The sequence below is a fragment of the Falco rusticolus genome, chromosome 5, assembly GCF_015220075.1.
Source record: "Falco rusticolus isolate bFalRus1 chromosome 5, bFalRus1.pri, whole genome shotgun sequence".
Taxonomy (NCBI): Eukaryota; Metazoa; Chordata; class Aves; order Falconiformes; family Falconidae; genus Falco; species Falco rusticolus.
Genome location: NC_051191.1, coordinates 43,504,193 through 43,516,198, shown reverse-complemented (window position 1 = coordinate 43,516,198; position 12,006 = coordinate 43,504,193).

Sequence of the window (12,006 nt, the reverse complement as noted above, 5' to 3'; positions counted from 1 at the left end):
ACCTTTTTCTTTTTTCCTAATTTTCTCTCCAAGTCTTCTCCCAGTAAACAATTTAAGTATGCTATTAGACTGAAGATTGCATCAGGTTTCCTGATATGCTTCTTAATTATACTTCAACCTGTGGATTTGTTTTCTTATAGTACAGGAAAGACAATGTTTTTCCAGGCATGTCATAATTTTAGATGTAGATGTGATTTGCCTTATAGTGAAGTCTATGATAAAGAAATGAGGCTTTCTGCAGTTGTATTCAAGGACCTATTAAACAGTTTGAGATTTTAATATTCTGTTTTCATTGTTCAGACTAATCTTTTGCCAGTTTTCCTACAAATCTTGCTTTGCTTCTATAGCAAGGCTAGTAGGGCTACAATGCTCTTTCCTTAATTACAATACTTAAAATTTTTCATTTGATAGTTTATAAAATTAATATCAGACCAATAAACTCATTGTTCAAATCAAACAGGATAAAAGTTCTGTTGTACCCCAACAATAAGACCTTTTGTAGACCCCCCTTCAAAACCCAGAATTTTGCCTAGGTTCACTAGGATTTTGCAGATGAAATTCTGATTCTGACCTTGCATAAGACCAAGGTTTCCTCCATGAAAGTTTTAACAAATCCATCTCAACATTTCAGCTCTGACCTTCTCTCTCAGTGGAAGAAAGAACATTTGAAAAAATGTTAAGCAAATACCATGTGAAAATATGGGTGGTTTTTTAGCTCCAAATCAGGCAGAAGGTTGGAGTTTTGACTTTTTGGGATGACTTTGTGTAGGACAGTTAATGAAACTCAAATGAAGCTCTCCAGCTGAATTTGATACAAAGCCAAGAATTTTAAGAAAATCTTTTTTTGCTTGACAACATACCTGTAAAATAGTAATAAAAATATTTGCTCTATTTCCATGCTTGAAAAATCTGTTGTCAGGATCTTATTACAGGTACTAAACATCCAGCTGTAGTCAATACATTTGAATTGGTGTTATGGTATGTCTTTTTGTCCTCAGCTTTGTTCTGTGCTAGTATGAACAGAACAGATCCATGGACATGAAAGTGTCACAAAAAATATGCTGCCAGAGGAGCTGCACAGTCAATTAAAATCCTTAAGCATTCTGTTTGAGGAAAGTGGCATGATGAATCTCAGTAGAAAGTGCTGTTATTTCTGATAGTTTTACGTAATTTGAGGATTTAAAATTTTCCTGGATTTCAGGATTTAAAAAATTAAAAAAATTAACAACTCAGATGAGTACTAGCACATGAATATCACTGATCTTTGTCATACTGACAGAAATTACTGTATCTCTTTATAGCATTAGAATCTATTTTGTCTGTGATGTCAGTCCGCTCACTTCAGCATGAGCTGAGAGACTTTTGCTACTAAATAAACAGGCCAAGCTCACTGTAATTGCAAAGGAAGTAAGAGTGTGTGTTTGGGAGGAGAGGTAAAACTCCTGCAGCTTTTCATGTCAAAATAAATCTCCCTTCATGTGAATTCATTGTCACTGTCAAAAAAACTGTCTGAAACAAGATTTCTTACTCACTTAACATATTCTTCTGGTGTGAAAGAATAATTTCCAGCTAAACATCTTACTGAAAGCTGCTTACTGATTTTGTTAAGCTCATTTATTGGGAATGAGGTCTTCTAATTGCCAGAAAGACTTCAGTTCCAAACATTTCTACTTGTATCTAACCAGCAGGCAAGACATACACTGATGGGTAGCAAAGGTATGAATCAAATCTTGAGGTGAGTTGCAGCCTTGTATAGTGTTTCTCCAATTAATAGGTCTTCAGAGGTCTTAGATTAAATGTAAAATACAGTTCCATATATACAATCTGTAAATCAGATATCTGTTTCTGTTTACTTTTCATCAGAATAAGAAACAATGAAAAGCTAACAACAACTGGATTATAAGATATGCAGTAGTCTTCCTCCACTGATTGATTGTACCAGAATTTGTTGCATTAGTAATGTACAGGATACTTGCTTCAAAATTAGCTTTTCAAAAGCAGAACTCACCTGAACAAAGTCATGCTTGAGTTCCAACACTTCTGAGAGTTACTGCAAAGTATAATGCCTCATAACAATATTCCTACTGAATATAGTCATCACTCAGAACTATTTTTGTAAATGTAAATGTTAAATATTTTTCTCATATTTTATTAATATCTCTAGAACCATAGTTACAGAAGAGTGGCTGATATTAAAGTGCCTCTGACAACTTAAGTACTATCTTCCCCTCCTCAGAAAAAAACTTTATACCTATAAATGTCACAAGTTGCACTTAAGTAACAGAAAAAAAGAAAGCATTCTCTGTTTTTATTCTGCTTTCTTACTTCCTTTGCTATGGATACCTGGTAACACTTCAGGAAGTAGAAGATCAATGGAAAGATATACTTTGATTTTGGCAGGTTTGGGATCTGGCCCTTTGTACATAGCTGGTTTTATCACCCAATTAGTCTATTCCTCTTCTTTGAAAAGGATGACATCCCAGACATAGATTGTTTTTGAAAGAGTGAAAATACGAAAAAATCTCAAACCCCAATATATAAATATTTTCAGTAAATGTAATATTCTCAGTGATTTCACTTCCCCCTTTTTTTATACGTAAGATTAAGGAGATTAGTTTTTTAATAGATCACAAATGTTATTTAACTCTATGAAATTTAGCTGACCAAAACTTACCACTGAGAAACAAATGCCTCTTACATATATATAAAAAATTATATAGGCATGTAGGCATAGATATATTTATATATGTAAAATTATTTCATTTGCACTGAACTTCATTTTGCGATGCTTTGTGCACCATTGTTAAAAGTTTGCTTTTTAATCAGCACTGCCAATACTAACAGAACTATTTTAAATAACACAGTGAAGAATGACAGCTTTTCCACCACCAGACTATGTATTAGTTTGCATTGTGGATAAAAACTGATGGCTGCTGGACTCTTTTATTTATTTAAAGGGATGTCTGCCATATTTGAAGGAAAATAAAATAAATTTTAAAAAAGGTGTTTAAAGCTTTGAAATTAAATTAAGCTTTGCTAAGATGTTTAAACTAAGTTGGATACATAGAAAAATAAGAATTCAGTCCTGAAAGATGGCTTGTGAAACCTTTTCCAGTGACTGTGCCTGTTGATGTCAAATTTTATGTCAGAATGACTTGATTAGAAGTCTTCAGGTGAAGAATAGTGAAATCCTCAGGATTACATCTTTTTTTTTTTAAGTTGCTTTGAATTTGCATAAATATTTTAATTCAAGAAGCTTGGGTAAACGGCTAAGTACCTTTAATTTCCAAATGAATTCTAAACATGTTTATTGATTCTTTGACCAGCTCTGCTATATATTCATATTTTTTATTATTATTATTATTGTTTTTGTATATAGAATATACGCCTGGCTACTGTTATCATTCATTTTGATAAATAATGTGAATACAAGTGATTAAAACTGTTCACATAAAAAAGAATGTGGCTCAGAATTTGGACCATTAAATGACTATCAGCCAAGTTAAGAAGAAAAATTCTGCTTTAGTGCAAAAGTGTCGTTATACAGATATGTGAAATGGTGAAAAAATTACTTAAAACAGGGAGTTAGAGGACAGTTTTTCAGACTGTTATCTTTCTTCTTCAAAGATACCTGCTAGAAAGGGAAGGTGATGATGTCCACAGACAATGCTAGCAGTGACTTAAGGACAGAGAAAAGGCAACAGAAATAAATTGATATAAAAAAATCAGCATGATGTGAGAGTTTCTATTCAGAGAAAACATACAAGCTTCTTGTATTTTTAGTATCATCTAGCAGAGCTTAGCAAAGTAAAAATTCAAGAAGTAAAGATGAAGCTAAAAATGATTGTGGAACTCATTGACAATTAAAGATATACGAGGCTGCAAGAAAATATATAGAGCACAGACTTGTGGACTTAAATATTGACCATGAATGCACAGCAAAGGAAGAGATAGTTACAAGACTAACACTTCCAGAGTAAATTTGCTGGATTCAAATGACAGGAGTAGAAGAAAAAAGAAAAGAAAAACCCCCACAACCAAACAACAAAAGCCCAATGGAGAAATGGCGACAATAAGGAATCAAAGCTGAGGGAGGAAAGATCAAAAGACAGAATCATTTGCAGACAAAATGATAAACAGGTGAGACATACTTGAGCTCCACACAGATAGGAAGCAGCAGATATGTGTGACCATGAAGCAAATCAAAAGGCATTTTGCCAAAGCAAATTCAGGGAACAGAAGGGTTTTGCTGTCTGTCAGATGATATCTGAGAATAGAACAGTTAGTCAGAACAAAATGGCTCTCAGACAGTATTCCCTCTTACAAAACCTTGGTTCAAATGCTAGAAGACAATGCTAATGACATATTTCTCATCAGAACTAACGTCTCTGGCAGATTCCTTTTGAAATGAGTGAAAAGAGTTAAGTTCGTGTATTCAAATACAGTTCTTTAATGGAGAAGTCTAGTACAATGGAGTACACATAGAGCCCTATACCACAGATATTTAGTGGTCATGTGCAATGAATTCCTCTGAAACTAATTATACAAAGAAACAAAAGAAATGCAGAAGTTCAGATGGTCACGTATTGACTTCTACGGGTCTCTGGAAAAGGCTGCTAAAGTCACAGTAAATTAATAGGAATTCATGCAGATAAGAACTAGTGTCACAAGAAGGGCTTTATGGTATAAATATTGCGTGGCATCCACAGAAAGGGAACTTAGCAGAAGACAAAGAGAGAGAGAAATGTCATAGCAATTGGCTGGGGGACTGTAGGTAGTTCATAGATGAGAAGAGTTCCAAACTAAGAAATAATGTTACATTGAATGAAGTCATGTAGAATCTGTTGCTGATTCCCCAGGTCCTTTTGCTTTCTTCATACTTATAGCCTTTAAGTATTGTCTGCTGTTGAAGGCAAACATGGTAAGAATAATGACCTACTAGTCCAATCCAGCATGGCATATATCCACATTCATAGTATAGGCATTTTTTACTTAAGAAACAGATTTATTGAAATTGCCACATACACCAAAAGAGGGGATAATGTATTTTCTTCTTTGAAATGTTTACTACAAAAAGGGTCATAACAAATGTTTGTAAGCTGAAATAAACACACCTCATCTTTCATTTTCATATTTAACAGTCTTATACAGTTCATAAAATCATAGGATCATAGAATCATAGAAGGGACCCTAAAGACCATCTAGTTCCAACCCCTCTGCCATGGGCAGGGACACCTTCCACCAGACCAGGTTGCTCAAAGGCCCATCCAACCTGGCCTTGAGCACTCCCAGGGATGGGGCACCCACAGCTTCTCTGGGCAACCTGTTCCAGTGCCTCACCACCCTCACAGTAAAGAATTTCTTCCTAATATCTAATCTAAATCTACACTCTTCTAGTTTAAAACCATTACCCCTTGCCCTGTACCTACAAGCTCTTCTAAGAAGTTTGTGCCCATCTTTATTGAAGACCCCTTTAAGTATTGAAAGGCCACTACGAGGTCTCCCTGGAGCCTTCTTTTCTCCAGGCTGAATAACCCCAACTCTCTCAGCCTAACTTCCTAAGAAAGGTGCTCCAGGCCTCTCATCATCTTTGTGTCCCTCCTCCAGCCTCACTCTAGAAGGTCTGTCCTTCTTATGTTGGGGGGCCCAGAGCTGAACTCAGCTGGGGATCTCACGAGAGTGGAGTAGAGGGGGACAACCACCTCCCTTGAATTTCTGGCCATGCTTCCTTTGATGCAGCCCAGGATGTGGTTGCTTTGTGGGCCTGGTCATGTTGAGCTTTTCATCCACCAGCACTCCCATGTCCTTCTGCTCAGGGCTGCTCTCATTTCCTTCTTTGCCCAGCTTGTACTGATACAGGGGGTTACCCTGACCCAGGTGCAGGACCTTGCACTTGGCCTTGTTGAATTTCATGAGGTTTACGTAGGATCAATTCTCAAGCCTGTCAAGGTCCCTCTGGATGCCATCTCTCTTCTCCAGCATGTTGACCACAACACACAGCTTAGTATCAGTGGCGAACTTGCTGAGGGTGACCTCAATCCCACTGTCTCTGTCAGCGACTGTCACATGACAGTCTGAGACCGGAGCGTGGTTCTGTTTGTATTCTCGGGAACAGAATTAAGACTCAAAATGGAGTCAAGAGCCAAAGAACTTTATTTGCCCAACAATAAATCTGTGAACGCAAAGGGAGAGAGAGCAAGAGATAAGAGAGAAAGGAAGGTAAGAAAGAAGGCAAGAAAGGAAAGAGTTCAGAGCGACAGCTACCACCCACCCCAGAGCTGCGGTGTCCCAACAGTCCGATTCGTTTCCAAGTCCGGTGGGGAAACGTTGTGTCCCATGTTAGTTGGCTCCGTTTTTTATAGAGTTGTTACAAGCTGTTCTGCTCAACCACACCCCCCACCCAACAATGGTGTACGTGCCCAACGTTCCTCAGGGGCCTCCAGGCACCTTGACCCCCCTCCCCCCAGGTGTGGGCACATTTACAGGGGTTTGGTTAAATTTTGTAGGATCAGCCTCCCCCTTTGTTACATGGTGTCAGTCTGTTTCCTCCTTTAACAAGGTATGGATAAATCACTGTGGTGGCAGTGGTGTTATCTTGCTGCCTTAAATCTCCTCTGTGGCAGTGGTGTTATCTTCCTGCCTTAACAATGTATTCACTGTGGTGATGGCATGAGTTTAGCAATGTTGAGACAACACATCTGCTGTGGCAATGTTGGGCCTCACTGGCGCAGTCTCTCACAGCGACAAAGATGTTAAACAACACTGGTCTCAGGACAGAACCCTGAGGAACGCCACTCATCATTGGTTTACACTTGGACATTGAGCCATTAATCACAACTCTTTGAGTGTGACCATCCAGCCAATTCCTTATTCACTGAGTGGTCCACCTGTCAAATCCATGTCTCCAGTTTAGAGACGAGGATGTCATGCAGGACAGTGTCAAAAGCTTTGCACAAGTCCAGGTAGATGACATCAGTCACTTTTCCGTCAACTGTCAATGCTGTAACTCCTCATACAAGGCCACCAAATTTGTCAGACACAATTTGCGTTCAGTGAAGCCATGATGGCTGTCATCATCAATCAACTCCTTATTTTCCATGTGCCTTAGCATAGCTTCCAGGAGGATCTGCTCCATGATCTTGCCAGGCACAGAGGTGAGACTGACTGGCCTGTAGTTTCCCAGGTCTTCCTTATTTTCCTTTTAAAAATGGGGGTTATGTGTCCCCTTTTCCAGTCTATGGGAACTTTACCGGACTGCCATGACTTTTCAAATATGATGGATAGTGGCTTCGTCACTTCATCCATCAGTTCCCTCAGGACCTGAAGATGCATCTTATCAGGTCCCATCTGATGCCTTAAATGATCTTGAATCTGATCTTTTCCTATAGTGGGCAGTTCTTCATTCTCCCAGTCCCTTCCTTTGCCTTCTGTGACTTGGGTGTTGTGGCTAGAACACTTGGTGAAGACCAAATCCAGATGATTGAACCAAAAAAGAAACAAGACATTTAACAAAATATGTTTCTTTTTAAACATGATTGTTTTGAAGTTTTCTATTATCACTGGGAAAGTGAAATAAACCAAATAATTTTAGTGCTACTCCCCAACCCGCTCCCCCCCAAAAAAAAACCAAACCAAAAAAAACCCAAAAACAAACAAACCAAAAAAGCAGCAAACCAAACCCAAAACAACCAACAACACACAACACATTTATTTTGGTGGATTATATGGAACATTGAAATAGTCTGTAGATACCCCTTTCCATATTCATAATACTACACTGGATGCTGTTGATTTCTCTAATTTCTATTTTTCTTTAGACAAAACTGAAGATTTTTCTATTAATTTGAACACAAAGGTACAGGCAGCAGTTTGGAAAGGTTAAGCTTAGCATACAGAATTTTGCTTCAATGACCCTTTTAATATTGACTTAATATTTAGCAACATATTTGTTAGAAGAGCTTATACAGAGAAAGGTACTCAAAAGGACATACTTCTGTTGAAGGTGACAAGTAATATAATGACCCCCTTTATAAATGAAAGAAAGTCCTTCAGGTGTGGCTACACCAACCTAACTGATATTCTAAGTCCTGCCTAGAAGAGGCTTTGTTTCTCTATTGACTGTGAAGAAAACTTGGCAAGAGCAGCAAAGCAAGAGAACTAGCCTCTGTGACAAATCTCCTTTGAGTTAAAAAATATTGATTCAAAACTTTGTGGTGCAGTGTTTTTTTCACTAGTCAAAGCCTGATATGAGTACCAGAGAAATTCAGCTATAGAATTCACACATGACTTTCATTAGCCATCAAGCTAACAAAGAGAGCAATCCCATCTACTCTAGAGAAAGGAAAAAGAAAACAATTTCTAGAATCTTTCAAATCCAGCAGCTAGTCTCTTCAGTCCTCTAGCTAATAAGCTACTCTCTGCATGAATCCTCTTTCTGATCTTGAAGCCTTTCAAATCTGCCAGCTAGAAAACAGGCTCCCATGTGGTTTCCCATCTCTGGCATCTATTTGCCTTGGCAATTAAGGCCAGCTGTCTTTCTGGGTCTTTAAAGGACTACCTGGCCTCTTGTAGTCTTCCCAAGTAAATCATTGCAGTAGAGTACAGATGTTTCAACGCCCCAGCAGAGCATTCTCCTAGTATAGAAACTACACTGTACTTGCACATTTCTTTCTATAGCACTCTCTCAAGTAGCGTATAGGAAGGATATTTATAATAAACTTTCAAACCTGTAGACATTTGGCTTATTAGAAAAAATGCTTAAAACTTGTCATTTGTTCTCAGTCAAAGCAAAATCTGAGCAGCATAAAAATAACTTTAAAATAATCTTTCTGCTCCTTCTGACACTTCTCAAGAGGTTAGGCACAGAATTAGACCTCCATGTTATTTATACAGCACTCTGAAGCATGTTGGATGCTTGGTAGATCAAATGTAATGATGCTTTCTCTGACTTTAGAAAATAATATAATTTTAAACTCGCATCAAGTTATGAAAGCTGAATAAGGGGAGAAGGAGTGAGGGAGGAAAAATGTTACACTAATATTAAAAAATAAAAGGATCCATAGTTTGTAATTTTCCTGTAAGAAATCTCTCACAATTTTTGTTGTATTTTATTTTCCACATACTTTCCTCTAGGCTGAAGGTTTAAAAAGTGCCTTCTATGTTATATTCATCCATGTTTTTGTGGCATCCAAAATGGGCATTTCTCCTCGTTTTGGGCAGTTATCCAAAAGAACAACCTATCAGTCCCTACTTATATATCTTCACAAAACCAGTCCACTTGAAAAACAATCCAAGGTGTGTATATAGAGACATAAAAAAGGAATGAACATGCCATACAGGGAGAAATACTCATTGCTTATCTTAGACCGAATTCCTTAACAAATGGCAAAACCAGTTTAATAAGAAACCCATACTGGAAACATACACACATAGATTCATATTGTAATTTTTCTAACTGATACTTTCTGTAATTTACTGCACTGTTACAACAGGCATCATCATACTACCAGAGCAAAATCTGGCCACAAAGTGCTAGGATATGTACTAAATCTGTTACAAAGACATAGAAAACATAGGGAGATTTTGTGAGTGTAACCCCTCACACTCAGCATTCAACAGACAGTTGCTGAATTGGTGTGGTCAGTACACGTCATTGGACAGCTCTTCTTTTTTGCAGTGGAAGAGGTACGAGCCTGATGGCCAGCTCACTCTCTCATTCACAGGGATTTCTCTGTTTTACTGTGTCTTGGTCTACATATCTGCTTATTGGCTTTCTTCAGACATCTGCAGTTTTCATTTGTTCATATCAATCAGGTATAAATCTTATGCTTCATGGGGTAGAGGTATGCTTTAATTATTGGTATAAGCAATATTTCTAATGCATAAAAGATAATATATGCATAATAGTTTGCATAAAATAATAAATAATATTATGGAGCAATGGGGTGTCATGTTGAGGTAATTGAAACAATGGAAGTACCTACTTTCTACTGAGTATTTTTTCTACTGTTGAAATATACCGCTGTGCAACAATTGGTGCTCACTTCTACTTGTAATCTCTACTGAACATATGCATAATCAGCACTGACCTACTCACTATTGATTGAGCTCACAGGCACCACACTTCTGTTGATCTGTATAACTCATCAGCTGCTCTTACTCCTCTTTTGACTCTTGGCCAGTAATAAGAATTCAGTCTGGCAGACACTTTTTAATATAAGTGGTTCTTACAGTGTGCAACAACAGAGCAAAACAGAAGATTGTTTATGCAGGATCCTCCTCTGCTAATCAAACCAAAACTTGTGCCTGCTGTTCACTCTGACAAGCCAGGTGACCATCACTGTCAACTCAATCAATTCCTGTCAGGAAAGAAGGTGTAGGAGTGCTGCACAACTGCATTAATGTGTAAGGTATATCTTTTGTTGTGCAAGGGAGTGTGAGTCATGAGCCAGTGTTTTGAGTCTTATATTTAATATATGGCAGTTAACACGCTTGTGGTGTTACTGTGCATATTTATATGAAGTTGTATCTGGTTAGCCAGAATACCGACCATATACACATCATATACCAATCTGCAATATTACCTTCATACCCAACAACCCAGATTTCTATTTTCTATATAAATGGAGAACAGTTAACTGTAGTTGAAAATAAGAAAGCTGTGATACTTGTAAAACTGGAAATTTTTTGAAAACTTTCTTTGCAAAAGTAGTTTTACATATGGTGATAAGAAATCATCTTTTCAGTATTGTTTCCTCACTGAATACATAGGTTGGTTCAAAATGTCTCTTAATTTAGTGTTCTTGGTCTGGCCAGATGCTTCTTCAAGAATCAAGCATGTCAAAGAAAGTTATAAAGATTCTGTAATAAATATACCAACAACCCTATAGTACAGACTCCTCTTTTAGTAAAATATCTTGATATATGTGTGCCCCGTGAAGAACATGAAAAAGCAAAAAAAAAAGTCTTGTTCAAGTATTTGCACATACTCTTAAAATTGTAAACCCGTTAGAAAATATCACTTTCCACTTCTTAATATATACATACACACACATTCTGGGAAGGCTTTCCAAGTCTAAGAACTGAAATCTAAAATAGTTTAATCTAGAAATTCTATAGCTGTGTCTCCTTGGACTTTTAGTTTGATGTGCCTCACGCTTTACTTCCTATTTAATTCCCTTATTCAGACTGCTGTCTATAATGCTTTTCTGCACTTTCTCTTCATTGAGTGTAACAGATGCCAAGACCTTACCTATATCACAGGAAAGGAAATCTGGTGGAGAGGAATGTATATACTAATACTAATATCTAAAAATTCCCTCCTCCCCCAACATTGCTCTAATTATATTTCAAAGGTTAGTTATGGAAAAAGAAGGAAAAGGTAGTGGAACACTTTCCCCTAGTATAGAATTTACCTTTAAAAAAATTAATGCTAAAATAAAGGAAAATTCTGCCTTTACCTATGAGATTAAGTTAAGAGAACGACATGTGTTTATTTTGTTCTTTTAGCTCTCAACAATTTCCACTAACTGAAAAACTTAATCTTTCCAGTCTTCTAACATAGACATGTTATGAGTTTTGAATTGTGAGATTACAATGATCTTTGACCATAGAAAAACCATTAAAAAGTGTCTAAGCAGTATTCATTCAACTTTGTTATACATACCCATTGTTATGATACTACTTGCTGTTTGAGAAGAAGTGATATTCATACAATGTAATGTAGTTGTTATTTATTTCATACACAGAGATTGCAGCATTACCCAGAACACAGTGACTTTAACTGAACCATTTCCAAATGTCACCATTTACTAAGGACATGTCAGGAGATAAAGGTGAATGCATGATAGATGAGCAGATATAAAAGTGCTTAATTTCCTGTCAAACTGCACTAAAAAGTCCATGTAAGTCTCTTCCACCCACTCACCACTTTTGTCTGAACTTACAGCACTGATAGTTTAAAGACCTACCTCCTTATTCAAAAATGTAGCTGTACCTTTCACCTCT